Below are 27,354 nucleotides of genomic sequence, written 5' to 3' on the forward strand. Positions count from 1 at the left end.
TGGGGCTAAACTACAAGCGGGGCATAACTACAGGGGCTAAACTATAAGGGGGCAAACTACAGGGGGGCATTATTGCTGGCGGCTAAACTACAAGCAGGCAAACTACTGGGGCTAAACTACTGGGGCATTACCACTGGGAGGCTAAACTAAAGGGGGGGGGTAAACTACTGGGGTCATAACTGCAGGGGCATTACCACTGGGGGCATAACTACTAGGGCTAAACTACAGGGGGCTAAACGACTGGGAGCATTAGTACAGGCAACATTACTACTGGGGGCAATACTACACAGGGGCATTACCATTAAGGGCATTACTAATCTTCTAATGAGGGCATTGTAAAGAGGGCACTTCATAAGGGGCATCACTCCTGGGGACATAAGGGGCACTACTATTGCAGGCATTGCATAAGGGCACCACTATTATGGGGTCTATATAAGGGGCACTACCACTGTGGGCACTAGCAGTACAGTGGACATTGCATAAGGAGCGCTACTACTGTGGGCATTGTATAAGAAGCGCTACTGCGGTGGGCATTATGTGTATTATGGGGTGCTACCACTGTGGGCATTATTACTATTCTGTGACCACGCCCCTTTCTTTTTGAGACCATGCCCATTTTTGGGGACGCGCGCAATGCCTTTGTTACATGGGCGCCGTGGGATGGGGGGTGAGTTACACCACCTCTGAAGGACCACTCTTGTGGGTGACCCCACTTAACCTTGCGGTTAACCGCAGACCGGCAAGTTCCCATCATAGGCTAGAATGGAGCTGCGCTAAGCTCTCTTCTAGCCAGAGCGCTCCGCCTGATTGACAGGCTAGGTGCGCACAGCCAATCAGGAGAGAGCTATGACATGGCGCTCCCTAATTGGCTGCTGGGACTTCTAGTGACAGGAGTCATGGGGGTCCCGGCATTCGGAGAAAGGGATCCATGTGCAAACATGGATCCCCTTTAGTTCATTTGGTTCAGGTTTTCGGTTTGTTATTTTATTAACCCTGGATTGCCTACTGGAATGAAGAGGACCGAACTTCACCGGATAATAGGTATTTTGGTGTTTTTTTCACAGGTTATTGGATTCTACTGGAGAAGGGGACGTGAGTGGGCAGCGTGGGATGTAGGTAAGTATGCATGAGTGTGTAAGTGTGTTTAAATATATTTTTACTTTCACAGTGTGTTTTTTTTATTTGGGTATTTCTTTTGTTGTAGAACTACAGGTACCAGCGGGCCCATTATTTCCCTGAATGCTGGTACTTGTGGTTCTCCAAGTACCAGCAAGTGGGGGAGGCTTGCTGGGACTTGTAGTTCTAAAACAAAAGACGATATTCTTTTTTTTTTTTACACTGGAAAAGGCTATCAGCCCCCCATTCGCCACCCAGGGATGGGGGAGACAGCCAAGGGTTTGACCCCTTGGCCCTTGGGTGCCTGCAGGGGGGGGAACCCCTTGATTTAAAGGGTCCCCACTCCCCCAGGGAACCCCAGGGGAGACTAGTTGGGGGGGGAGTAATGCCACAGGGACCAGTATAAATATGTCCCCCAGTTGTGACATTATCTTCTCCGCTAGTGGAGCCTGGTGCTGGTTTTAAAAATACGAGGGACCCCTACGTCTTTTGTCCCCCATATTTTTGGAACCAGGGCCGGCCCAAGAGCCCGGTGCTGGTTTTCTAAATACTGGGGGACCCCTGTCAATTTTTCCCCAGTATTTAAACAGCCATGACCGGCTCAAAGAGCCTGAGGCTGGTTATACATAGGAGGGGGTTCCCACGCAATTTTTTCCCAAATTTTAACTCTTTTAATACTGTACACAATGAAGCCCTGCATGGATCTCACTGATATGGCCGGGCTTCATTGTGTTATGTCCGGCAGTGTTTTACTCATCACTCCGGTAAAACACGGGCCGACAATACAAATAGCATCGACATCGGAAAATACGAAAAACAAAAACTCGGCAGCTTATTAATTACTGAAAATAACCTCAAAAAGTTGCAGAAAAATACGTCCAATAAAATTTTAGATCAAACTCCCACCAAATCGTCAGAAACATGAATCTTAGTAAACATACCCCTTGGTGTGCTATATTTTCTTTTCTTGTGGGTAGTGATCTAGTCATTATCCAGATATTTAGGAATACAAAAAGAAACCCTTATATGCACAGTCATCACTGAATTAAGGTTATTGTAACAGCTGTGTGTTTTGTATCTGCCTCACATCTCAAAGTCACACTACCATAGGACTCTCGGGAATGTTAACAGTTCCTTTGATCTTGCTAAAGAAAATTTCAATGGGACTTAAATAGACAAATTAAGTCTCCCCCCCACCCCCCTTTCCCATGTGACTGAAAATTTATATCCATTGACAATCATAAGAGGAGCTCAAGCACACACAGAGCTGACTCTTATGGTTTGGATACATAACCTACCTTAAGAGTAAATTGCACGTATTGAACATGTCTTCAGTATTTTTTAATTTAGCTAAACTGTTTTTACTTTATGTTATCACATTATAGCATCTTAATTTTTATGTAACAGTGTGTCATTAAGTTTTGTACTGTAGCTAATGAAGTGAGGATTCAGCAAAACAGATACAACTAGCTCAACATCACTTTGAGATGTCAGCATTCAATAAAGGTGCTAAATCTACCAAATCTAATGTCTGTTCTCAAGAGATTCCTGTCGGGTCTGATAAATATCTAGCTGGTGCATCTGTGTAGATGAATATACCAAATAGGCCTTTTTTTTTAGTTCTACATATCACTAGTGCATGGAAGAAAACATGAAATTTACTCCGATATAGAATCTGAAAAATACTGGGTCTAATTATGTCTGTAAATGCTATCAATATTTCTTCACTAATATTTTTTTTACAGTGGTTTAAAGTATGATTTATAATCCTAGATTTGTTCTACTTCCCATTGTTATGTTGGTATTTAAGTTTGAAACAGTATTACATTATCTTGTAGGAAAGTATCAAATTATCATGAGTTCCACAACAGCTGTGAACAACCATCTGTGCTATTGGTTCCATCTACCTGGCTTTCTCAATATATATAGACATTAGATCTGGTTTTATTTTGCAAATAGTAGGACAGAGTCAGAGGTGAACAATGGGGGGGTCATTCCGAGTTGATCGCGCGCTGGCGTTTTTCGCAGCGCTGCGATCAGGTCTCTACCGCGCATGCGTATGCTGAGCTATGAATTTAGCGAAGAATCCAATCGCACGGGCGATCGCAAGGAGATTGACAGGAAGAGGGTGTTTGTGGGTGGCAACTGACCATTTTCTGGGAGTGTTTGGAAAAACACAGGCGTGTCCATGCATTTGCAGGGTGGGTGTCTGACGTCAATTCCGGCACCAAAAAGACTGAAGTGATCGCAAGGGCTGAGTAAGTCCAGAGCTACTCAGAAACTGCACAAAATGTTTTTGCACAGCTCGGCTGCACAGGTGTTCGCACACTTGCAAAGTGAAAATACACTCCCCCGTGGGCGGAAACTATGCGTTTGCACAGCTGTTAATAGGAGCTATGCGTATGCATAGATCCGGGGATATAATGTTGTTTGCAGTGCCCCACATGCCTCAGCATGCCTGCTGGTGTTTGGGGCGGCGACCAGAAATATTCCAGAAAACTGTGGCGTGTTGCCCCTTTTTCTGTGTATGCCAAAGCCAGTGGCTGCGTTCACGAATGCAGCATCACTCGCCCCAGCAGCGTGATTTGGCCAGACATGTTGAGTAACTTGAGGGTTACTCAGATGTCCGATAGTTATGCAGTAATGTTGTAAGTAATGCTTTGGAATATAATTTTTAGATTATTGGGTTGGGCAGAAGTAATAGTCGGAAAGTAATGGTAATACAATGGTGGGGAATGGAGAGTACAGAAATGGGTACAGTTCACATAGGTTAGTAGTGAGTTGGATAATATGTTAATATGGTCAATTGAATAATTTATGTGTTAGTGGTAAGGACCAATTTAACTTAAGATATAGTTAAATATTAAAATAATGGAGGTGGTGGGGCCTTTTTTGGAAAATGGTATTTACAGTATTTGTAGCACAATTATAGTTGGATGATTTGGGCAGCAGTAGGGAAAAGTGCAGTATATACATGAAATTAAGGATGGGATAGTTTTAATAAGATACACATATCTATGCCTGTTGATTAACTTTTAGACTTTCTAGTCTAGGGAGTGCTATTGCTATTGCTATGTCACTGACTGTTGGAATAGAAGCTATTTGATGTTGACTGGTTTTGTGGTAAATTGTTTTAGTACATGTATTTTATGTTTAAACAGTATATAGAATGTGTACAGATGTTGGCTCCAGTAATAAAAAACTATCCCAACCATCAATATCCAAAGTGTTCCTTGACTGTGTATGGCTAAGGTGCAGATGGCAGTGTATGCTGAACCTTGTAGTTCAACAACAGTTAGGAACTGACTTGTCACCTACTAGTACTTTTGGCATTTGTTCTCTCCTCGTGAAAGGTTCACAGCCAAGTTACATACTGTACAGTATTACAGAGGTATACCAATTACACACATTCTGTCACCTGGAAAAGTTATTGAGGCAGTCAAACATTGAGTGAGAAAATACAGGTTTCAGCTCAAAACATAGCTGCATTTTTTTCTTTCATTTCCACAGTATATAACTGTGTAAAATGTGTCAATCAATAAAAGTCATTTGAAATATTATACCAGTGTCAAGGTCTCAGTATGAAAAAATTCTCTGGGGTCTGCATAAAACCAATTGTTTGTACCCTGTAGAATTGTTGTTGGCCTTTCACAAACATAAAATATACAAATTATTTTATTAAAGAACTTTACTTATAGTTATACTTTCTTGTACTATAAAAAAATCTCAATTTAACACCTTTTAGAAACTTATGTAGTATTTGTATTATAAAAATAAAAAAATGTAATTACATTTTTTGTAAGAGTTTGTTCACCAGTGATAAACTCTGGAATACTCTGGAAATTTACGGAATCACCTGCAGTGCCAGGTTAGGAATCTGCACAGGGCACTGGCAGAGATAGGGAGCTATCTTACATTGTGCATCACATGACACAAACAGGTGAAACTGGCTTCTGTATGTATAGGCTTATCACTTACCTCCCTACTGCAACGATTTCTGTAGGACAGTCCCACTTTTAGGGCTCTGTACAGCTGTTCCACTCATGGGCCGCAGTATCCACCAGGCAAGCGGGAGGTTGCAGGCCAGTCTGTCACTCTCTGCTCTATGATAAATGTATGGTGTGCGTCATCCACACTGTGCCGGGAGAGGCTCAGGGCAGCCCAACAGCTCCTGGTGCACTGGGAAAACCCCTAGTGTGATAAGGAATGGCAGTGTGACACGCTGTTGTGCACCTCTTATGTCATAAATCAGGGGCTGAGGCTTTGTGGACATGATTCCATGCCCCTTTCTAGCTTGAGCGCTATAGGAGCCCCGGGCCTGTATTTCAAAATGTTGGGAAGTATATTATCACCAGTGGCAAATAGAACAAAATACATTTTAGGGTCCATTTCCGTCTTGGAAGAATTTGCTCATGCTGTTTTCCTAACAGCATACCTCCCAACATGACTCTCTCCAGGAGGGACACAATGCTCTACGTCTGGACTTTTCTCTTGCTGGCACCTGTTTTGAACAGGTTAATGGATACGAAAGGTGTTTTAGCACAGGTGACGGCAATCATTAATTAAGACGGAAGTCCAGAAGCAGAGTATTCTGTCCCTCCTGGAGAGGGTCATGATGGGAGGAATGTAACTGTAGGTGACAACAGAAATCCTCTGGATTACTCATCAGTCTGTAAGCATTGAATGTATGCAATCACAAATGATAGTATAAACCATAGGTCGGGATGGATCTGGTGTTTCACTCTGACCTGTGGTTTACACTGGCACCCATGTGAACAGTAGAGCCATGCCGTCAGAGGGATAAGTGATCATCATGATTGGTTTGTTTATGTTGTATTCTATTTGCAATACAATGTAAAGAGATTCTGCTATTATTTGTGACCAAATACTGTAAGTCTTTAGACTGTCTGTTTGGAAAATATTTTGAAATAAAGAAATGTAAAGGCCAATTTATATGTGTAATATTATATAACGATACAGAGGGTGTACAGTATAAGGGTATGAGTACAAGTCATGGACATGGCATGCTGAGCATTGTCTATTTTAAATACAGGGGGGTGTAACCAAAAGACAAGGTGCACATTAATCACACCGCTACAGTACTGATAGATTAAGTTAAGTGTATGAATATATCATAGAAAGATAGAAGGATTGGGGTGTTGTTTAGTAGTTACTGTAGTTTATTTGATACCATCTGTGTTCTTGAACCAATGGGGCAGATGTATTAAGCCTAGAGATGGCATAAGAAAGTAATAAACCAGTGATAAGTGCAAGCTGATAAACGCACCAGCCAATCAGCTCCTAACTGCTAATTTACATATTGGAGCTGATTGGCTGGTGCGTTTATCGCCTTGCACTTATTACTGATTTATCACTTCCTTATGCCTTCTCCCGGTTACTACACCTGCCCCTATGTTTGAGACTAATGGTAAAAAACATCAGTACTATCGATGTATTATCCCTATTCTTATTTGTCTGGGTAGGCGATATAACACAATTACTTTAATCACTTCATTTTGTCTCTGCCCCCGTCTCGTACACATATATGTGACACCCCCATTCCCCTTCTCTCCCACTTGCAAATTCTGAATTTACGACTGTAGTCAACCTCCTACTTTTAAAGAAAATGAAACAAAAATAAAACAAACAAGTGTATTACCTCCTGAGATTCCAGAACCTATTTCACAGGTTAATGTAAGACTGTCTTTTTCAGTGTTGCAATATCAAAATCTAATTTGCATTTTTTTTAAGATAAATATTTTTAAGTTTCTCATTAAATAGGAAGACAAATAATAAAATGTACTCCAAATATAAGGACATTTATTCAATGATTTAATATGTTAGGCCCTGGGAGTCATTTAATTAAACAGTAATTGTATAATATAAAATCTAATTAAAACTGCAAGTTTTGCAATTCATTGAATTCATAGACTGCATCTAATTAGTTCATCCACCAAAATGGCAGTGGAGTTGAAAGGTAAACTTTGTTAAGGTTGTTTTATCATGTATAGTGTTCATATTTTGTATTCATTTAATTTAGTCTAATTAACTGCTGTATTTCCTAAAGTCCTATAATATAAATGTAATCACTAAGGGACTGAAAGGATTGACAAAAAAAGCTGCAATTGTATATCTATGCAAAGCTACAGCTATTGCAAAGGCCCTCATTCCGAGTTGTTCGCTCGCAAGCTGCTTTTAGCAGCTTTGCACACGCTAAGCCGCCGCCTACTGGGAGTGAATCTTAGCATAGTAGATTTGCGAACATAAGATTAGCAGATTTGCGAATAGACAGGTCTTAGCAGTTTCTGAGTAGCTCGAGACTTACTCTGCCACTGCGATCAGTTCAGTCAGTTTCGTTCCTGGTTTGACGTCACAAACACAACCAGCGTTCGCCCAGACACTCCCCCGTTTCTCCAGCCACTCCCGCGTTTTTCCCAGAAACGGCAGCGTTTTTTCAAACACTCCCATAAAACGGCCTGTTTCCGCCCAGAAACACCCACTTCCTGTCAATCACACTACGATCACCAGAACGAAGAAAAAACCTTGTAATGCCGTGAGTAAAATACCAAACTTAATAGCAAATTCACTTGGCGCAGTCGCACTGCGGACATTGCGCATGCGCATTAGCGACTAATCGCTCCATTGCGAAAAAAAAATAACGAGCGATCAACTCGGAATGACCACCAATATGTGCACAGGTCTGCACCAGTAGAATATGTGCCGGGTTTACACTTAGAGAGAAGGAGAGAATGTTCCTGCACGACCAATTGTAAAATATAAGTCAACGGTATCACAATATGTATGTTAGACCAGCAATAAGGAAAATAGTCAATGGAAATAATCCAGATTTAATTAGCCTGCTGGTGGTGCTCCCCGAGGTAAATGACAAATAAATCACTGAGACAAATTGTTCCTAGAAAGAGATCAGGGAACAAAGAAGTAAACCTCTTTGTGGGGGCACTCTTTAAATATTAATGTAATTATTGTTTAAAACGTAACTTTTATTCTTATCAAATAAAATATAGTGTTTATCCTTTCCTTAACAGGGTTTTTTTTAGATATTTTTTTAGATATTTTTGTATATTTTTATTTGTTTGAAAATACTAAAGAAAATAAATAAATCAAAAAACAAAAGGTAGCTATTTTAATTCCCTTACAGTAGAGGTTTTATATTTTAATAATTCAGACCTCTATATGCGGGTTTACCCACGGGTGAAAATATAAGAGACTATATAACGAATAGAAAATTCACAGCCAATCAGAAAAAAAGGAATAATAGAAAAATTTATATTTGTTAAAAAAGTGGTCAGGAAATAATAATCTTTTGACCACAATGGCACTTTAGTGATCCAAACGGAGCTGCCTGCCTACAACATATTTCCCAAAGTATGAACAGGAAAAATTATATTGTTTGTGTCTAAACAGTGGGAGAACTAGGTACACCAATTGCTGTTAATGTCAAATTATCAATCACGTCTTAGTTTCCAACATACTCGTAAAGTACCCTATTGTTCAATTTCATTAAAGACATAGGGCCTGAATGCCGCTAGTAATAATCATGTATTACCCAAAATAGGACAGTAAATATTTTCTGTTTAGAGGAGAATAAAGGGAAAAGGGACCCCACAAGAGTAAACAATATTCAAACGTATTGCAAACAATTATTTGTAATTCCCTGTTAAACAAAACAGACCTGGCGAGGATGTATAATCAATCGATATCAGGCTGGAGATTAAGCAAACAGGAAAAAAGCTGATGGATGTATCCTCCAATAAACAGTAGATATTATTATGTGAACATTTTGCAAGTAATTATCTGTTTCCTATTGGGAAGAGAAAAAAGAGAGAGAAAAGCTCCACGTAGATAGTTGCACTTATTTTGTGGCCACAGATGTATCAAGATTGTTTCTTCTCGAAAAATTGCAGGCCACTCTCGACATTATGCCACTGAGTGCCACTCCTACGTGGGCCAGGTGTTTGTGCTGCACACTTATGTCGCTTAGCTTAGTCATACAGCTACCTCATTATGTGCTCTTTGGGGCCTAGTTTTAAAAGTGCCATCCTGTCTGCCACTGCAGTGCCACTCCTAGATGGGCCAGGTGTTTGTGTCGCCCACTTGGGTCACTTAGCTTAGTCATCAAGGGACCTCGGTGCAACCTTTTGGCCTAAAAACAATGGGGGTAATTCCAAGTTGATCGCAGCAGGATTTTTTTTAGCAGTTTGGCAAAACCATGTGCACTGCAGGGGAGGCAGATATAACATGTGCAGAGAGAGTTAGAGTTAGGTGTGGTGTGTTCAATCTGCAATCTAATTTGCAGTGTAAAAATAAAGCAGCCAGTATTTACCCTGCACAGAAACAAAATAACCCACCCAAATCTAGCTCTCTCTGCACATGTTATATCTGCCTCCCCTGCAGTGCACATGGTTTTGCCCAACTGCTAAAAAGTTTTCTGCTGCGATCAACTCGGAATTACCCCCAATATTGTGAGGTGTTCAGAATAGACTGGAAATGAGTGGAAATGAATGTTATTGAGGTTAATAATACAGTATAATCAAAATTACCCCCAAATTCTGTGATTTTAGCTGTTTATATGTTTTTTTCCAAAAATCATCCATATCCAAAACCAAAACCCGAAAGGGTGGTTTTGGCAAAACCAATCTGGATCCAAAACACGAGTGAGGATCCAGATCCAAAACCAAAACACAAAATACGAAAAGTGCCTGCCGCATATCTCTAATTAAAATGTAAAACTAACATTTATAAGTTTCTAAAACACTACAATTTGCTGGGATCTTATAACTATTTAATAATAATAGTAATAATAATAATTTTATTTATATAGCGCTCTTTCTCCAATAGGACTCAATGCGCTTAACAGATACATAGCATAATATAGTACAGAAAATAATGAAGTACATTTTCATAAAATACAGAAGCATGAAGATACTAAAAGGGACATTATGGAAATGCTTGAGTAAACAGAAAAGTCTTGAGTCTACTTTTGAAGGATTCTATAGTTGGGACCTCTCGCACTGTGCGGGGAAGTGAGTTCCACAGAGTCGGAGCCGCATGACTAAAAGCTCGACCCCCAGATGAATTACGGTAGATTTTAGGTACTGCTAAAAGTCCTTCATCTACAGATCGCAGTAATTGAGTGGGGCAGTATGGGGTCAGAAGCTGTTTCAGGTATCTTGGGCCCTGGTCATGTAATGCTTTGAAACTCAGTAAGCCAATCTTGAAGATGATTCGCCATCTTACAGGCAGCCAGTGAAGGGAGTAGAGGATGGGTGTTATGTGGCTAGAACGGGGCTAGTTGGTTAACAGCCTGGCAGCTGTGTTTTGCACAAAAAAAGGGAAGAAAGAGGGTTCGGAATGCCCTAAAGTGGTGCACACAATCTTATATTAAAATATAACTTTTATTATTATATATAATAAAACCAGCGAATTTTAAGAAAAAAGGTAAGAGAGTGTAAATAAGATAGAAATTGTGATTAAAATTGAAAAAGCTGCGCACTAGATGTCATCCGTATAGTTCCTAAATTCTAATATTGGAACAATGAAGAGTGTCCTAGAGGTATATGCTTTCTCTATAACTGTATATCTGTTATTCTAAACTCCTAGGATAAGTGTCTCTATTTTTCAAGTCCCTCTCGGGATATGTACTGTGAGACCGTTATGGAAACAGGACTCCTATTTTCTTAATATATAATAGTAACAAAATGATAGTAGTGCTCCAATGGTTTGCTGTGTTAAATAATATCCAGAGAGGGACTTGAAAAATAGAGACACTTAGTCATACAGCTACCTCATTGCACCTATTTTACTTCTTTGCATGATATGCTGTGTGGGGACTAGTTTTTTTAAGTGCCATCCTGACTGTCGCTGCAGTGCCACTCCTAGATGGGCAGGTGTTTGTGCCGCACACTTGTGCCGCTTAGCTTAGTTATTCAGCGACCTCATTGCAGCGACCTCCTCTTTTACATCTTTGCATGATGTACTGTTTGGGGACTAGTTTTCTTTTAAGTGCCATCCTGTATGCCACTGCAGTGCCAATCCTAGATGGGCCAGGTGTTTGTGCCACACACTTGTGTCACTTAGCAATGCACTCGAATGAGCGAGTAATTTCAATAGGGTGGACCCTAAGTTTAAGTTCTTTTTTGAAGCAGATAGCCACCCCGCCACCCCTGCGGTCCAGTCTTGGGTTGTGGATGACAGAGTAGTTTGTTGGTACTGCAGCCTCCAATATAGGTGCTGCATTATCATCTAGCCAGGTCTCTGTAATACAGGCTAGATCTGCAGATTCAATAAGATCAGCAATTGTTGCAGTCTTGTTTCTTATAGATCTGGAATTACAAAGGACTGACCTGATTGGGCATACCAGAGGGCCTTCAGTATTCTTTATGTTAAGTGCAGGAGCTCTGGGTATGGGGGTCACAAAGCGAGAGTTGAAAGTTCTGTTCTTCCAAACACAGGGCCGTCTTTTGGGTATCACTTCTATTTGATTGTTCTTTGAATATGGGGGTGAGCAGGTGGGCAAAGGACTTAGATGGTTACCGTGGGAAATAAATTTCCGGCCTGCTCGCTTCCCATGAATGCGCCTGTGTTTTCTTTTTAAAATGCCAAGGGATTGGAGAATAAGCCTGTGATGGTGTGCTAGGAACTGCAGAACGTGATGGGCGGAGTGAAAGAATGAAGCTGGAGCAATACATATACATTTGGTCATCAATGACAGATTACTATAAGTTTGAGCTGCATATGATGATGAGAGGCGGAGAGAAAGCAGTGGGTTTTTTTTTCTTTTCCTTTTTGTGTTTTGTTTTCCCCTAATTCGGTACGTGATCCAAAATTATAATGGATTTATGAACAAAGTTATTGCTATAACCTATTGGGTACATAAAATAACTGCTGATTTAGTCAATTATCCTAGGATAGGCAGTCTTTTGGAAAGGTGTTAGAAGCCAATTCCTACTGTGTAGGTGTGAAAAGTCTCAGTGTGAGAGGCCTTTGAAGTAGATTTCTTGTGGGGGTAGTGATAACGTGTCCTGGAAATGGATCCTGATTTGAAACAGTGAGCCTTCAGCAATTCAGAGCCTGAATATACTGATATTAGTAGATTAATGCAATAAGTCAGTTATTTGTTGCTCAGAGAACAGAGGTGGATGATGTCTAAGTGAGGGGCTGGATGTAGCCAAAGATAGGTTGTAATCCACAGTACCTTATCTGGGTAATGTCCAATGCAGAGTACAGCAGCTGCTAAACTGAAGGACTTCTCAGTGGAGGTATGCAGAGTATTCAATCCAGGATTCAATCCAGTGTGTATCTCAGTGCAGGAATGCAATCCGCTGGTTTTGATGAAATGTCTGCGTAGAGTAGTACAAGTTAAAGGTAAGTCCTTGGATATTTATGATGATTCATAGGTCAGTTTTGGTAAATTTAAGCTGTTTTATGGAGATGATCAGGAGCATGCAAAAGCTGAGGCAGCCATCTTGGGCGCCAGTTTCATTGCTGCATTTTAATTAATCAACTAATGAGGGATATATACAACTAATACCACTTTTACACCAAAAACCCAGGATTCCGAACACAGGGTCAGACTCTGCTTACACTGCACATTGGACCCGGGTTATTCCCAGGTCAACCCCATTCACACTAAACCCAGGTCTGCCCTGCTAACCCTCCCTTGAGGCAGACCCCTGCATACACAGCCAATCAGCAGCTTTTAAGCATAGCATGCAACAATAAAGGAATCTTCAGTAAATGGTGCAAGATAAGCAGCCCAGACACCAGTCACAATCACGAACCCTCACCACAGTTCACACTGATACATATATATATATATATATATATATATACTGTATATATATATATATTAGAACTGAGTAGAGAGCACTTTTCGTGTTTTGCGTTTTGGTTTTGGATCTGGATCCTCGCTCGTGTTTTGGATCTGGATTAGTTTTGCCAAAACCACCCTTTCGGGTGTTGGTTTTGGATCTGGATGATTTTTGAAAAAAAAAACATAAAAAATCATAGATTTTGGGGTTAATTTTGATCCTACAGTATTAATAACTTCCACTCATTTCCAGTCTATTCAGAACACCTCACACTTCACAATATTGTTTTTAGGCCTAAAAGTTGCACCGAGGTAGCTGTATGACTAAGCTAAACGACACAAGTGTGCGGCACAAACACCTGGCCCATCTAGGAGTGGCACTGCAGTAGCATATAGGATGGCACTTTAAAAAAAAACTAGTCCCAAAATAGCACAGCATGCAAAGAAGCAAAGGAGGTGCAATGAGGTAGCTGTATGACATAGGGCCAGATGCATCATCGCTTGGAAAGTGATAAAATGGAGAGTAAAAAAGCACCAGCCAATCAGCTCCTAATTGACATTTTTCAAACACAGCTTGTGACATGGAAGTTAGGAGCTGATTGGCTGGTGCTTTTTCACTCTCCATTTTATCACTCTCCAAGCGATGATGCATCTAGCCCTAAATCATCTGGATGATTTTTGAAAAAAACATAAAAATAGCTAACATCATAGAATTTGGGGGTAATTTTGATCCTATGGTATTAATAACTTCCACTCATTTCCAGTCTATTCGGAACACTTCACACCTCACAATATTGTTTTTAGGCCTAAAAGTTGCACCAAGGTAGCTGTATGACTAAGCCAAGTTACACAAGTGTGCGGCAGAAACACCTGGCCAATCTAGGAGTGGCACTGTAGTGGCAGACAGGTTGGCCATTAAAAGAAAACTAGTCCCCAAACAGCACATCATGCACAAAAGTAAAAGAGGAAGGGTGTGGCTTGGCTGTGGAGAGAGGACGACGCCTTGAGCCTGGGCTCCTGCATATGCTGGATTTTACAGCCCTTTCTGCCCCTTATCCTGCCCTTTGTCTCGCACCACTGGGTCATTGAGAGCCTGCTGCATTAGGTGAGGTGGGTTGCGGAGCCGGCGGGCACCCTCTGTGCCCGTGCGGGTTGCGGCCTGCCTACCTGAAGGAAGCCGGGGACTCGAGTGGAGCTGTGGCCGGACCGGAAGTGACGCGACGGGACCTCGCATGAGAAGGAGTTACGGAGCTTGCCCACCGCTTCCCTTCCCTGAGGTCTCCTCACCGGCTCTGTGCCTGCTTGTCTGGAGGGGTCTCCCCGGCATTAACCGAGACCCCCGCTGAGAGGCCCGATGAGGCGGGAGAGTGGATTCGCGGCTGCGCTGCCTGCTCTGTCCGCGGCGGCCGCTGCTGCCCGCCCCCGGCGCTGGTATACTACTATACATGATGGGGATCCCGGGGCTCCCATTGCACAAACCGCTGACACCACCAATGATTCCGGGGGGCCCACAGCATTGCCATCCCAGAGGCCCGTGCTGGAACCTGACGGCGCCATTTTGTTTGCTGGCAAACGGCCAGTACTAAGGTACATTCACCCTGCTCTACAATTTCCACATCCCTACACAGCTCCACATCTATATACCTTTAAATACGAGACATCCTCTTTGTCCCCTCATTCCCGGATATCAACTACGCAGCCTTAAAGGGAGAAGTTAGGCATCATTATTGAGACACTCCAGATGCTTCCCTTAACCCTTCATATCCATCTGGCGGTCCCCCCTCTCGCTGCACTCGATTACTGGGTGCCACGGGGGGACTCGCCTCTGTCCGGGCCATGCTGATGTAACATAGATGTGATGTCTGGGACTCCCCCTCACTCCTGATGCTGTGATCCCGCCCCTGGCGCACATATAAAGCCGACATAGGTTTATCTATCCTCCTGCTTCCGATTTCTCTTGTCAACGACTACTGCGGTGGAGCATACCCTCTGGGATAATGCCACCTAAACGCCAAAAAGACCCGACCCCGGTCCGCCCGGTCGCTTTCTTCAAACAGTCTCCGGCATCCCAGAGCCTTTAAATGTCCTGCTGTGTCGGATCCCCTCTCTAAGCACGCCTTGGGAAGCGACGACGTGTCTATGTCTTACCGTGTGACTCAAACAAAACTCTCTCAACTAGATGACGATGCACCTCTCACACTCGGCTCTATGCGGCAACTTCTGGCTTCCTTCAAAGATGATATTACGATGGAAGTTAGGACGGCGCTCCAGTGCTGCCAGCAAACGGTCGATGCCATAGGCCAACGTACGGATCACCTAGAGAATAAGTGTGAGGAGCTGGTGAAGTCTCACAATGAGGTGATTAATCAACTTGAAGAGCTACAAGCTGAGGTCGCGGACCTAAGACGGAAGACCTGTGACCTTGAGGATAGGTCGCGCCGTAACAATGTAAAACTTCGCGGCATCCCAGAAACGGTCTCCAACTCAGAGCTTAAACAATTTGCGACAGACCTCTTCATGACTCTTCTTCCTACTAGCTCTATTGATGATTTCCTCATTGATCGTATCCACCGCCTACCGAAGGCTAGAAACGCCCCGAAGGACGCTCCGAGAGACACTTGGATGAGGATGCATTACTTCCATGTCAAGCTATGCACCCGGATTTGCCGGCCACGACTTTGGGAGATATACAAGTGTACAGAGACCTTTCAGCGGCTACCCTGGCGATGCGACGCTCATTCTATCCGGTGACCGCGGTATTAAAGAGAGCTGATATTCTTTACCGATGGGGATTTCCGACGAAATTGCTTGTTAGACGAAACGGTGTCATGCACGCGATAATCACGCCGGAGGCTGGTTTGAAACAGTTAGATTCCTGGAAGAGGGAGGATTCACCTGAAAAGTCTCCTACAACTCTCAAATTAGCTCAGGAGTGGTCAACTGCCGGCAAATGACTGTAGAGATTAATTACTTCACCCAGGTTGTATGTAATAGCCGGACTTGATCTTCTTGTCCCTCTTTACGTTGATGTGGGCCTTCACCTTGCCTTCCCGGGCAGTGCTTCGGATAATCACGGAGCGTGATTTATATTTATGCATAAGTGTGATATAAGCTTAGTTTAGGATGCTTACATTGTATTATCTTGACTATCACCCTATTGCTCTATGTTTGTCTTACATTCCATCAGTGATGTTCTTGCTTCTCCTAACGTTATATGCGTTGATCCTAGCATGGCCCGGGCGATGGCATTCACCCTATGTCTCCTTGATGTTGTTATTATATGTTGATAGTTCTACGAGTGGGGGGGGGGGTGTCTCCCCGCACCTCGCCACGACCCCATGTGTTGCCTGTTTAGGCAAACCTGTTTGGCATCCTTGTGGTGCCCGCTCTGTTTTCCTTTCTTTCTGTTTCTCCCTCCTTCTCTGTTTTCCCTATCTCTCCAAGTTTTGGTACACAAGTACTCACGTAGGTCCCGATATACGGTTTATGTATGTAGATTGAATTTTGCATTGTTCATTGACATGCCTAATGGTTAATGTTTTCTCCTTAAACGTGAGAGGGCTAAATTCGCCCAATAAACGGCGACTGGCCTTGCGCCATTTCTCCAAATGTAAGGCACACATAGTGGCCATACAAGAGACCCACTCCATGTCCATGTCACCCCCCTCCCTTAAAGATAACAAATTCCCCACTTGTTATACGTCCAACGGCCCAAAGAAAAAAGCTGGGGTTGCTATTTTATTTTCAAGTACATGTGATTTCTCCCTAGACCACAAAATTAAAGACCAAGGGGGAAGATATCTTATCCTGACAGGTAAACTGGAAGACAGGCCGGTCACTATAGCCACGCTGTATGCTCCTAATACCAAACAAATACCTTCCTTTAGGAAAGTTTTTAAAACCCTTCAGATGCACTTATCGGGTGCTTTATTATTGCTGGGGGATTCAACATGGTCCTTGACCCCACGGTAGATAAATCTTTAGCCCGCTCCACCTCCAGTGCAAGCTTGCGGCAGGATAGCTCCCATGCCATTCGGAATATATTACATGAATATGACCTCTACGATGTCTGGAGAGCTAAAAACCCGACCTGTAGGGATTACTCGTTTTTATCCCCGATACATGGCTCTTTCTCTAGGATCGATCTAGCAATATCGGATAAATGGACCCTCCATCAGGTTTCGATGGCTTCTATCCTGCCAGTATCGTGGTCCGATCATTCTGCCCTCTCTGTCCATTGGGACCCCCGCCGCATGAGATCCTTCCCTACCCTATGGCGCCTTGGGGACTATCTCCTCTCAAATGCGGATGCCAACCGGTCTATTACACAGGCCCTTTCCCAGTACATCGAAACCAATGTCCCGGCCGACACGTCCGTATTTACGCACTGGTGTGCCCTTAAAGCGGTGGTTAGGGGAGTGGCAATCCAGGCGGCTGCCTATATTCGTAGGACCTCCCGGGAAAAACAGCTAGAACTCGAGGCCCGTCTTAAAGACTTAAATGCTCTACTCAAGCAGAACCCTTCTAATAAGAAAATATATCAGGACCTGACTCGGGTCAGAGATGAGATGAATAAATTGGCTTTAACTGAGGTCCACAAAAACCTTTTCCGATTGCGACAAAAGTTTTATACGCAGGGGGACAGGGCAGGTAGAATGCTTGCACGCAAGCTGAGGGGGCCAATGCTAAAGAGAGGGTGAAATCCATTATCAATTTAAATGACATCAAAATAACCGACCCGTCAGATATTGCTGGCTCCTTCGCTACATACTACTCCTCCCTCTACAATATAAAAGACGATGTATCTATCCCACAACCCACACCAGCTAATATTGCGGCCTTTTTGAAAGATGTCCACCTCCCCTCTATCGATTCAACTACTTTACAGGCTTTAAACCAACCCTGGTCCCGTACGGAAATTAATCAGGCTATAGACTCACTCCCGTTGGAAAAAGCTCTAGGCCCTGACGGGTTCATAAATAAATTCTATAAATGCTTCAAAGACGCTCTTACTCCAGTTTTGGATGGAGTCTATAATCATGCTTCCTCCGTCGGGAATTTCCCGGTAGAAATGTTGGAGGCTCGCGTGGTTGCCTTTCCCAAGCCAGGGAAGAACCCCGCAATGATGCCTAATTATCGCCCCATAGCTCTATTAAATACTGATTTAAAAATCTATGCAAAACTAGTGGCCAACAGGCTTAACCCCCTACTTCCCTCGCTCGTTCATTGTGATCAGGTGGGGTTTGTTCCTGGCAGACAGTCCCCCGATAATACAAGGCGGGTAATAAACGTGCTATACGCCTTCTCTACGTCAGATTCCCCATTATTGTTGCTTTCCCTAGACGCGGAGAAGGCATTTGATCGCCTTCTCTGGGGGTACTTACAGACGGTTCTTTGTAAGTTTGGCCTTACTGGCAGGGTTCTCTCCTCCATCTTGGCTTTATATTCTCACCCCTCGGCAAGAGTGTGTGTGAATGGTCTCCTCTCCTCTTCTTTTAGGATCACGAATGGCACACGCCAAGGGTGCCCCCTGTCCCCGCTAGTATTTGCTCTGGCAATAGAGCCCTTGGTGGAGAAAATAAGATCTTTGCCCCTGATTAAAGGAGTGGAGTATCTGGGACAATCTCATAAGATATGTCTATTTGCGGACGATGTCCTCCTGACACTCACTACTCCTGCAACCTCCATGCGAGCTTTACACACACTCTTGACTGAAACTTCGGCTGTATCCTATTATAAACTTAACAATACCAAGACGGAGGCACTTCCTATTAACTTTCCACCCCCCCTCTTATCCGCGCTGAAAGCTTCCTACTCGTATTCCTGGCAGGATAGAAGCCTCAAATATTTGGGGATTTATATCACCTGGAGGCTGGACGATTTGATCTCCGCTAACTACCCCCCGCTATTGCGTAAATTGACAGCTCTGGTCTCTGACTGGATGATGCATCATGTCTCATGGTTAGGGTGAATAGCTGCACTGAAGATGACGGTCCTCCCCAGGCTCATGTATCTATTTCGGGCCATTCCTCTCCTCCTACCCACTTATCTTTTGTCTAAATTTAATGCTATATTCAACTCCTATGTGTGGAAAGGTAAGAAACCAAGGTTAGCCAGGAAAACAATGATCCACCCCAAATGTGAAGGGGGTTTAGCATATCCAGATTTACATTCCTATCAACTAGCTTGCCGACTTGCACAAATAGGAGCCTGGTATTCACCTCCTCCGTATAAATCGTGGGTCCAACTAGAACAAGGGCTTGTCGCCCCGCTCCCCCTTACTGATGTTTTCCTACTCCCGAAGTCGGAGGGCAAACTACTAGCCACTAGATCTCTCTCTGTCCAGTCTGCCCGCAGGGCTTGGTTGGAGGTGGTGCATAAAAGTGTTATAATCTTCCCCACCCCTGCTCTCTCACTGACGGGCATAGCCTCCTTGATCCCTGACTTGAGATTCGATTTTTGGACATTGAGGAGTATTCTGTCTCTGCAGGATATAATGGGGAATAATACTCTCCTTACTTTTGCCCAGATACAGGAAAGATTTCAGCTGCCACACGGAGAATTTTATAAATATTTACTGCTCAGACATTGGCTCCACGGGGCCTCAGTATCCCCCCACACCCTATCCTCCTTACCCAAACTTGTTCAGAAGTTTCTAGATACCGGGGAGGGCAGGGGAGGCATTACTAAATGGTATAACTACATTATCAACCTCCAACAACCGCAGAAAGCCCCCTTTCAAGCGAAATGGGAGGCGGACCTTAGGTGCTCCGTTTCGGAGGAGGAATGGGAGATGATTTTCCGATCCTGCTATATAGTATCTAAATGTATATCACACATAGAGTTATCCTATAAACTCCTCCACCGTTTATATTTCACACCATCCAGCTTACATGCGATGTAACCCTCTACACCCAATCTGTGCTGGCGTAACTGTGATAAGGTCGGAACCTTACTGCATATCTTATGGGATTGCCCAGTGCTTACCCCGCTATGGGACTCTGTCTTCCACCTTTTAGAATTGGTGCTGGGCCTCTATACAACCCCCCACCCACGACTGGCTCTCCTTCACCTATATTATGGCGACTTATTGCCGGGCGATCGTTACATCCTAGGCCATATTCTTATCTCCACCAAACTCCTAATTGCTCGCCAATGGCGCTCCACCGGGGTTCCACATATAATGGTGATAGAGAGGACCGTACAGTCGCATTGTGAATTTGAGACAGCGGGAGTGGCCTATGCCTCTACCCCATCCTGCCCACTGCTCCGCTGGTATTCGTGGTCTACCTATTGGCTCAATCACCCACCAGATCCCTCACCCCCTCATGACACTTAGGACTGTAGCTTACCATTTTATTATGTATTTTCTGTTGGAAGGATCTAGCCTCACGTTGTTTCATGTATGATGATTCCCTTAATATTCTCTATGCAATTATGTTTTTTTTGCTGAACAGTCTGTGTACCCCCCTACCTTTCCCCTTTCCCTTTTTTCTTTTCTGTACCCCTCTCCCTTTTGCTCTTGTTCACCCGCAAAATAATAAAAATTAATATTGAAGAAAAAAAAAAGAAGTAAAAGAGGTGCAATGAGGTAGCTGTATGACTAAGCTAAGTGACACAAGTGTGCGGCACAAACACATAGCCCATCTAGGGTTGGCACTGCAGTCCCACTGCACTAATGGTGATGCATGTCTAACACCAACATAGCTGTAAAGCCCTCAGTTATCTGCTTTGCAACAGGATGACTGATGTCATATTTCATCTTCCTCGCAAAGGAATGTTGGACAGTCATGTGTTTAGTTGAAGTACAGTGGTACAAGTGGTCTTCCGACTTCCCCTCTAGAATGTTGATCGACTCCCAGCAGCAGCAACAACAGCAGCGGCAGCATCAGCAGCATTAGGAGGAAGTGATTCTTGATATTTCCCTATTTTATCCTCCAAATTTTTGTTCTCCATTATTTTTCTGGAGTTACAGTTGTGCTCATAAGTTTACATACCCTAGCAGAATTTGTGATTTTCTACCCATTTGCCAGAGAATATGAATGATAACTCACAAACTTTTCTTTCACTTATGGTTAGTAGTTGGATGAAGCCATTTATTGTCAAACAACTGTGTTTACTCTTTTTAAATCATAATGACAACAGAAACTATACAAATGACCCTGATCAAAAGTTTACATACTGTGCCTCAGTTCTTAATACCGTGTATTGCCCCCTTTAACATCAATGACAGCTTGAAGTCTTTTGTGGTAGTTGTGGATGAGGCTTTTTATTTTCTCAGATGGTAAAGCTGCCCATTCTTCTTGGCAAAAAGCCTCCAGTTCCTGTAAATTCTTGGGCTGTCTTGCATGAACTGTACGTTTTAGATCTCCCCAGAGTGGCTCAATGATATTGAGGTCAGGAGACTGAGATGGCCACTCCAGAACCTTCACTTTATTCTGCTGTAGCCAATGACAGGTCGACTTGGCTTTGTGTTTTGTATCATTGTCATGTTAGAACGTCTAAGTACGTCCCATGCGCAGCTTCCGGGCTGATGAGTGCAAATTTTCCTCCAGTATTTTCTGATAACATGCTGCATTCATCTTGCCATCAATTTTGACCAAGTTTCCAGTGCCTTTGTAGCTCACACATCCCCAAAACATCAGCGATCCACCTCGGTGTTTCACAGTAGGAATGGTGTACCTTTCATCATAGGCCTTGTTGACTTCTCTCCAAATGTAACATTTATGATTGTGGCCAAAAAGTTCAATTTTGGTCTCATCACTCCAAATGACTTTGTTGCAGAAGGTTTGAGGCTTGTCTCTGTGCTGTTTGGAGTATTGTAAGCGGGATGCTTTGTGGCATTTGTGTAGTAATGGCTTTCTTCTGGCGACTCGACCATGCAGCCCATTTTTCTTCAAATGCCTTCTTATTGTGCATCTTGAAACAACCACACCACTTTTTTTCAGAGAGTCCTGTATTTCAGCTGAAGTTATTTGTGGATTTTTCTTTGCATCCCGAACAATTTTCCTGGCAATTGTGGCTGAAATTTTTGTTGGTCTACCTGACCGTGATTTGGTTTCCACAGAATCCCTCATTTTCCACTTCTTAATTAGAGTTTGAACACTGCTGATTGGCATTCTCAATTGCTTGGATATCTTTTTATATCCCTTTCCTGTTTTATACAGTTCAGTTACCTTTTCTCGCAGATCCTTTGACAATTCTTTTGCTTTCCCCATGACTCAGAATCCAGACACGTCAGTGCAGCACTGGATGAAAGATGCAAGGGTCTTTCAGGAGTCCAGAAACTCACTGACCTTTTATACACACACACTGAGTACAAGCAAACAGATCACAGGTGAGGATGGTTACCTTTAGTAGCCATTCAAACCCGTTTGTGTCAACTTGTGTGCATGTTATGAGGCCAAAATCTCCAGGGTATGTAAACTTTTGATCAGGGTCATTTGGGTAGTTTCTGTTGTCATTATGATTTAAAAAGAGTAAACACAGTTATTTGACAATTAATGGCTTCACCCAACCACTAACCATGAGTGAAAGAAAAGTTTGTGAGTTATCATTCATATTCTCTGACAAATGGCCAAAATATCACAAATTCTGCTAGGGTATGTAAACTTATGCGCACAACTGTATATAGCAAATGCAGCCAAGGAGAGCATACCTCTATAACACACAGGGCAAACCCTGTAAAAAATTATTTGGATTAAATAATAATAACAACCCCTTTATTTGGAGTAAATAATATACAGTACAGGACAGCACCACTGAACTTATATTGCAGTACCACTGCACTGGACTTATACAGCAGTATCACTGGACTTATACAGCAGTACCACTGGACATATATGGCAGTATCATTGCACTGGACTTATACGGCAGTACCACTGGACATATATATGGCAGTATCACTGGATTTATACGGCAGTACCACTGGATTTATTTGGCAGCACCACTGGACATATACGGCAGTATTACTAGACTGGATTTATATGGCAGTACCACTGGATTTATATGGCAGTGCCACTGGACCAATATGGCAGTATCACTGGATTTATACGGCAGTATCACTGGATTTATACGGCAGTACCACTGGACACATACGGCAGTATCACTGTACTTAAACGGCAGAATCACTGGACTGGATATATAAAGCAGTACCACTGGACATATACGCCAGTACCACTGGATTTATATGGCAGAACCACTGGACATATATACGGCAGTATCACTGGACTGGATTTATACAGCAGTACCACTGGACATATATGGCAGTATCACTGGATTTATACGGCAGTACCACTGGACATATACGTCAGTAACACTGGATTTATACGGCAGTACCACTGGATTTATACGGCAGTACCACTGGATTTATACGGCAGTACCACTGGATTTATATGACAGTATCAATGGATTTATACAGCAGTACCACTGGACATATAAGGCTGTATCACTGGACTTATACGGCAGTATCACTGGACTGGATGTATACGACAGTACCACTGGATTTATACGGCAGTACCACTGGACATATACGGCAGTATCACTGGATTTATACAGCAGTACCACTGGACATATATGGCAGTATCAATGGATTTATATGGCAGTACCACTGGACATATACGGCAGTATAATTGGACATATACAGCAGTACCACTGGGCTGGATTTATACAGCAGTATCACTGGACTTATACGGCAGCATCACTGGGCATATACGGCAGTATCACTGGACTTAAACAGCAGTTTCACTGGACTTATACGGCAGTACCACTGGACTTATACGGCAGTACCACTGGACTTATATGACAGTACCACTGGACTTATACAGCAGCAAAGGGACACCACCACTTTACTGATGCAGGACAACACAGCACCACTGCAATGGACTGGACTTATACAGCAACACTGGGCATATGACAGCAGAGCACACCACCACTGTGACTGGACTGATGCAGCACAATACAGCACCACTGGACTGATGCAGCACAACACAGCACCACTGGACTGGACTTATACAGCAGCACTGGACATATGGCAGCAGAGGACTCCACCACTGTGACTGGACTAATGCAGCATTAGACACTACACAGGACTGAGCAGCACAAGATGGCACTGGAATCGCCTCTCCACTTTCCCGCACAGACACTGAGGGGGAAATTTACTAAGCTCCCGATTTTGACCGAGATGCCGTTTTTTCATCAAAGTGTCATCTCGGTAATTTACTAAACACTAATCACGGCAGAGATGAGGGCATTCGTAATTTTTTGCAAGTCCAAGTAAAAAATTACGAATGAATACACCATCGGTCAAAACGCGGCTGTTTAAGTATGAATCTCGGTCATTTACTAAGAAGTGCAAAGCAAAAAACAAACAAACACTGCCGTGAAAAATTACAACTCGTAAAAAAGTGCTAAAAAAAACAGACCTTATTTTTTTTCCCGTGATTAGATAGGCATGCACGGATCCATGAGATCCGTGCATGTATATCAGTGGGAAGGGGTGGGAAAGTGCTTATTTTGTCAAAAAAAATTGCGTGGGGTCCCCCCTCCTAAGCATAACCAGCCTCGGGCTCTTTGAGGCGATCCTGGTTGCAAAAATATGGGGGAAAAAATGACAGGGGTTCCCCCATATTTAAGCAACCAGCATCGGGCTCTGCGCCTGGTCCTGGTCCCAAAAATACGGGGGACAAAAAGAGTAGGGGTCCCCCGTATTTTTAAAACCAGCACCGGGCTCCACTAGCTGGACAGATAATGCCACAGCCGGGGGTCACTTTTATATAGTGCCCTGCGGCCGTGGCATCAAAAATCCAACTAGTCACTCCTGGCCGGGGTACCCTGGGGGAGTGGGGACCCCTTCAATCAAGGGGTCCACCCCCCCCCAGCCACCCAAGGGCCAGGGGTGAAGCCCGAGGCTGTCCCCCCCATCCAATGGGCTGTGGATGGGGGGGCTGATAGCCTTTGTTGTAAAAGAAAAGATATTGTTTTTAGTAGCAGTACTACAAGTCCCAGCAAGCCTCCCCCGCATGCTGGTACTTGGAGAACCACAAGTACCAGCATGCGGCGGAAAAACGGGCCCGCTGGTACCTGTAGTACTACTACTAAAAAAATACCCAAAAAAAGACAAGACACACACACCGTGAAAGTATAATTTTATTACATACATACACACATACATACATACTTACCTTAAGTTCCCACGCAGGTCGGTCCTCTTCTCCAGTAGAATCCAAGGGGTACCTGTTGAAGAAATTATACTCACGAGATCCAGGGGTCCAGGCTCCTCGGGAAATCCAGGGGTAATCCACGTACTTGAAAAAAATAACAAAACGGTGTCCCGACCACGAACTGAAAGGGGACCCATGTTTGCACATGGGTCACCTTTCCACGAATGCCAGAAACCCACTCTGACTTCTGTCTAAGTGGGTTTCTTCAGCCAATCAGGGAGCGCCACGTTGTAGCACTCTCCTGATCAGCTGTGTGCTCCTGTCCTCACTGACAGGCAGCACACGGCAGTGTTACAATGTAGCGCCTATGCGCTACATTGTAACCAATGCTGGGAACTTTCTGCCCTGCGGTTGACCTAAAGTGACGTCACCGCTGAGCAAGAAAGTTCCCAGCATTGGTTACAATGGAGCGCATAGGCGCTACATTGTAACACTGCCGTGTGCTGCCTGTCAGTTAGGACAGGAGCACACAGCCGATCAGGAGAGTGCTACAACGTGGCACTCCCTGATTGGCTGAAGAAACCCACTTAGACATCAGTCAGAGTGGGTTTCTGGCAGTCGGGAAAAGGGGATCCATGTGCAAACATGGGTCCCCTTTTAGTGCGTGGCTCGAGTGTCCGTTTTGTTATTTTTTTCAAGTACGTGGATTACACCTGGATTCCCCGAGGACCCTGGACCCCTGGATCTCGTGAGTATAATTTCTTCAACAGGTACCCCTTGGATTCTACTGGAGAAGAGGACCGACCTGCGTGGGAACATAAGGTAAGTATGTATGTATGTATGTGTGTATGTATGTAATAAAATTATACTTTCACGGTGTGTGTGTCTTGTGCTTTTTTGGGTATTTTTTTAGTAGTAGTACTACAGGTACCAGCGGGCCCGTTTTTCCGCCGCATGCTGGTACTTGTGGTTCTCCAAGTACCAGCATGCGGGGGAGGCTTGCTGGGACTTGTAGTACTGCTACTAAAAACAATATCTTTTCTTTTACAACAAAGGCTATCAGCCCCCCCATCCGCAGCCCATTGGATGGGGGGGGACAGCCTCGGGCTTCACCCCTGGCCCTTGGGTGGCTGGGGGGGGGGACCCCTTGATTGAAGGGGTCACCACTCCCCCAGGGTACCCCGGCCAGGGGTGACTAGTTGGATTTTTGATGCCACGGCCGCAGGGCACTATATAAAAGTGACCCCCGGCTGTGGCATTATCTGTCCAGCTAGTGGAGCCCGGTGCTGGTTTTAAAAATACGGGGGACCCCTACTCTTTTTGTCCCCCGTATTTTTGGAACCAGGACCAGGCGCAGAGCCCGATGCTGGTTGCTTAAATATGGGGGAACCCCTGTCAATTTTTTTCCCATATTTCGGCAACCAGGATCGGCTCAAAGAGCCCGAGGCTGGTTATGCTTAGGAGGGGGGACCCCACGCAATTTTTTTTTTAAATTTTACAGTGTTTAATTAAAAAAAAAAAAATAGAACCCCAGCACGGATCACACAGATCCGGCCGAGATTAATTGTAAAAAAGTCGGCAGTGTTTTGCTAATCACTGCCATAAAAAACACAAAAAAAACACGAATGACATCGACATTGGAAGAAAAGAAAAACCCGAATACGACAGCTTAGTAAATCCATCGTAACAAATTCAAAAAGTTGCAGTTTTACACTTTCGATGTCATTCGTGATTGAACTTTGACCTGAAACGGGAAAATACGAATCTTAGTAAATTTACTCCTGAGTGAGAATGGAGACACGTCCTCTCGATACACTCTCCAATGTCGGAGTGAAAATGGTGGTGACACGCAGCTCCTTATATGGAATCCAAAACCCGCGAGAATCCGACAGCAGGATGATGATGTTGAGCCTTGTACTGGTTTCCGAGTCTGGCGGGAAGTCCCAAGCCGAGGGGGGTTAAGTTCTCAGAGAACCAAATCCGCTCATCTCTAATATATATATATATATATATATATATACTAGAGATGAGCGGGTTCGGTTCCTCGGAATCCGAACCCGCCCGAACTTCATGTTTTTTTACACGGGTCCGAGCGACTCGGATCTTCCCGCCTAGCTCGGTTAACCCGAGCGCGCCCGAACGTCATCATGACGCTGTCGGATTCTCGCGAGGCTCGGATTCTATCGCGAGACTCGGATTCTATATAAGGAGCCGCGCGTCGCCGCCATTTTCACACGTGCATTGAGA

General features: G+C 43.8%; 1 long non-coding RNA gene across 2 annotated transcripts in view; it reads right to left on the reverse strand.

Moving 5' to 3' along the window:
• LOC135015742 (uncharacterized) overlaps positions 1–27,354 on the reverse strand; it is a 230,425-nt gene that overhangs the window by 135,330 nt on the left and 67,741 nt on the right. For both annotated transcript variants that reach the window (XR_010213938.1, XR_010213939.1), the window contains exon 3: positions 12,332–12,476. This is a non-coding gene — a long non-coding RNA (uncharacterized LOC135015742). The remainder of the gene's footprint in view (positions 1–12,331; positions 12,477–27,354) is intronic.

Source organism: Pseudophryne corroboree, chromosome 2 (genome assembly GCF_028390025.1).
Source record: "Pseudophryne corroboree isolate aPseCor3 chromosome 2, aPseCor3.hap2, whole genome shotgun sequence".
Classification (NCBI taxonomy): Eukaryota; Metazoa; Chordata; class Amphibia; order Anura; family Myobatrachidae; genus Pseudophryne; species Pseudophryne corroboree.